This window comes from Rhagoletis pomonella, unplaced genomic scaffold (genome assembly GCF_013731165.1).
Source record: "Rhagoletis pomonella isolate Grant_MI unplaced genomic scaffold, Rhpom_1.0 Rhpom_scaffold_04012, whole genome shotgun sequence".
Classification (NCBI taxonomy): domain Eukaryota; kingdom Metazoa; phylum Arthropoda; class Insecta; order Diptera; family Tephritidae; genus Rhagoletis; species Rhagoletis pomonella.
The window spans coordinates 1-4,243 of record NW_023462564.1 but is presented as its reverse complement, the minus strand read 5'-3'; positions in this window follow the sequence as shown (position 1 = coordinate 4,243).

Here is a 4,243-nt window from a genome sequence, read left to right as displayed (position 1 = left end):
CAAAAAAAAAATGAAAAAAACGCGAGTGATTTTGTGGATTCAGGGCATTATAAATCATTATATTTCCTTGTTTCAATATTCGGTTGTGAACATATTACCTTACTCACTGCGGTTTGTTAGTGTAACCATTCCCTCAAATTAAACTTCGGCACACATATTTTCTATTAAACTTCTTAATTCAAACACTTTTCCACATTTGCAGAGCACAGATTCAATTTAGTTACACATTGAATCGGCTTTCACATTTTTTTTCGTGTCTCAAATAGTTTGATTTGCTAACTCATCACACTAACAACCACCTGAGTTTCGAGGATCTTAACCTCATTTATTATTGTATTTTGGTTTTGCACAGATTCGAAGCACTTTATCGCTGTAATATCGCTTCCACAAAATCACTTTTCGCGCGATATAACCTTTGGATAAAAAATATACACGTTTTGTCCGCATTTCAAACATATCCTTCCATTGGACTTGGGTGTGAGTTGGGTGGCGACCATCTTCTGTAAATACGTACATATATATATAAGTGCAAATACATACATACACATGCACATACAAACAAAAATAAATAAATAAATTTATACTTTCGCTTAAATTCCGTTGTTATAATCTTTCGATTGTGGTGATTTTTCGCTTTGTTTACAACATTCCAAAAAGTACCTAGTTAAGTTTTCGTTTCGCCTTTGGGTTTTATTCACTAACCAAATAAAGTATGAATAAATTTATTCGCTTGGCAGACGCTGTGACAGAGTTTGAGGCCGACTACAATGACACGGCCCAAGCTGATCACACTAAGTACACTCTTGCTATTCAGCAAGAGGAACTTAAAGTTATATGGAGGAAGGTAAAGACAGCGTATGAGGAACTAGTACATTCCGATAGGTTAGACGCCACAGGAGTTGCCACTGTGAATCCTAAGTACAAATCCTCCTATGCTGTATACTTGCGCTGCATGTCAAACATGGCAGAACTCCATGCAAAGTTCGTAAAGAATGACAAAGATGTTGAGGATATGTCCGCCCGAGAACAAAATATGCAACTTCCTCCGTGCGATACGGACATATTCAAAGGCGACTATCTCACATGGCCCACGTTCCGAGATATGTCTACGGCCATCACATACTCAACAAACGCCTCACTCCTGTGGAAAAATTGTTTCACCTATCCGAGTCGGAATCGCATCGGAATCGGAATTCAATTCCGACTCGGAATTGAAATGGTGTTCCACAATCTGATCGGAACTTTTGTTTCGAAGTTAATATCGAATCCGATCGTGTAAAAAAGGAACAAACCTTCAATCTGTCAACTTAGTTTTGAAGTGTGTCAATTTCATTTGGATAAATAAAACCGAGAAAATAAACATGAGTTCAATTATTTTATTGGCGATTTTGCTGAATAATGAGCAGCAAACATCTGAAAAGTGAAGCGAAAAATTTTGCGCGATCGCAGCGATCCCATGGAATTACCGGACTCAGCGTTAGTAGTATAAAAAGTTTTTTTTTTATACTAACGCCATTTCAAACTATTAATTTATATTTTACAGTTTATTGCACTCTTTAGAATAAATAAACAAGCTTGCAGCCTTTTGCACAGAGAAGCTTCATTCCCGCAGTGTTAAAATTGTGAGCAACGCTGCGATTCCTCACCGAAGGTGGGTATCAAAGGTCTGTTGGAGTGGACTCAAGCATTGCTTTGGGAAGGATCCCCGTCTCCAAGACAATTTCATAAATACGCTCATGGAGCGGAGGCTTTGCTCAAAGTGGATAAAATTGTTCATCTCTGAGCAAGAGAAAAGAGCCGCCAAAAGTTCTTTGTACGAACAATTTGGAATTCCGGGTGTGATTGGATGTATTGACGGCACGCACGTCAAGCTATTGCAACCATAAGACGGGTCGGCTTTTTTTAACCGAAAGGAAATTTGATCATTGCTGCAATGATTGTAAGTTGCCACAATTACTTGATTTTATACGAAAAAAGTTTTCGTAAAATTTGTTTATTTATTTATTTCAGATTTGCGATCATAATATGGTTATTAGAGCTATTGATGCTTGTCATCCCGGTTCTAGCCCTGATTCCTTTATATGGAGCATGAGCAATGCAAGGCACTTTTTCATGACGAAGTATCGAGATGGTGATCACAATTCGTCGTTATTGGGCGATGCCGGGTATGCTCTGGAACCTTTTCTATTAACACCGTATAGAAATACAGAGCCACTGTCTATACAACACGCGTTTAACAAAACACATTCTTCGGCATATAATATAGTTGAACGAAAAATTGGGGTTTTTAAAGCTCGTTTTCGGTGTTTATTAGGATGTACTTTTTAAATGGGTCGCCTCCGGTAGCCACGGCCTCTCTTCTGTTGTGGGCCAATTTCTTCCTCACTTCACTTTTCCAGTCAGTCCTGGTCTAGTTGCAAAAAATCTAAATATTATTTTTGTCCTTATAATCGCAATAATATTTTACCTTCTTCCACTCGTTTGTGTTTTTTATTGGTGGTCTTTGGCTATTCAACGACTCCGTTAGTTGGCGCCACTTTTCCTCAAGAGCCACTTTATCTCCTTTGAAAAAGCTCTTGGCTATGTCTGGATTTATTTCCATGAAGTCCAGCATATTTTTGCTTTGCTCCGCCGTCTTGTGCTTTCCCCTGCATTTTAATAATTTTAATTTTAATAATTACCACTTTTATTTTCTTTACTTACATCTTTTGCTGTTCGCTGACTTTAAAATCTTTCCTTTGACCGTTAACAGATATATTTTTCTTTTTCGTTTTGATTATTTTCTATTCCACTGGCTTTTAGCTGATCGGAACATTTCCGATAAAATATTTCCGATAATCGGAATGCAGAACATCAAATTTCCGATAGAATTCCGATTCGAAGTGGATCGAAATGTAGAACAAGGCCGAATCGGAAATAATTTCCGATTGTCGGAATGCAGAACACCAACAATTGGAAACAAATCCGATTCCAATTCGAATCGGATTGCAGAACAGGGCTGAGTGAGTAAATGTCCATTGACTAACGATGGCTTTCAAACTGTCTGGAAAAATGTGAGTGATAGATATGAAAATAAACGTATCCTCGTAAATGCCCAATTAAAGATTCTGTTCAACTTACATGCGGTATATAGCGAGTGCGGTAGCTCCATCAAACAATTGCAGCGAGATATTAATAATTGCATCTCGACATTACAGATTGACACATCAAACTGGGATGCAATCATTACATATCTCTGCTCAACGAAGTTACCAGAAACTACATTAGCGTTGTGGGAGCAAAGTATTGAAAGCAAAACTGAAATATCCAAGTGAGAGGCCATGGATAACTTTCTTTCACAGCAGTTTCAAACTCTAGAAACCGTTTCAGATACAAGAAGCATTAACCTAACCCCACTGCAGAGCCGCACAGTAGTAGGCATACAAACGAAACTCCACAAAAAAGATTTAAGTCTTACCAAACGAGTGTAGCCGAGACAATTTGCAAGTTTTGCCAAAGCAACGAGCACAAATTACAAAGGTGCCAAAAATTCCTTAAGCTAACAGCAGAAGATAGAATCGCTTTCGTTAAGAGCATTCACAGTTGCTTGAACTGTCTATCCTCTAGACATACGGTGTCAAGGTGCAGTAGCTCCTTCAATTGCAGAACCTGCCACCTGAGGCACCATACATCACTTCATGTTCAAGCATTTCAACCAAAAGAAACTACTCCAACTAATAAGTCGAATCACACATATGAAAGCGCATCTACGCAGGCTCAAGCAAGGCGTGATGCAAATGCAAATATTAAGTCAGCAGATAACATTCAACCTTGCTTTGCTAATACGAGGAAAGGGGTTCTATTAGGAACAGCGCGTGTCAATATAAATTTTAATAATACTAACTTTTCTGCCCGCGCATTAATAGATTCCGGTTCAGAAGCCTCTTTTATAACAGAAAGTCTTAAACGTAAAATCAACCTGCCCTCGAAGAGAATGCGTGCCCAGGTATCAGGCATCAACAACAGTGTTTCTGTACAAGTAAAAGAAACGTGCGTCATTCAACTGCGGTCACCCATTGACCCTTCAACCAGTATAAGTACGCAAGTCCTAGTTCTACCACGACTCACCGGAAATTTACCGACTTGCGAAGTAAAAGCCAAGACTAAGCAAGTGTTTCCGGGCCTTCTCTTAGCGGACAAGAACTTCTTCAAAAATTAACAAGTTGATCTTATCTTGGGCGGCGATATATATGCCCAGATAATA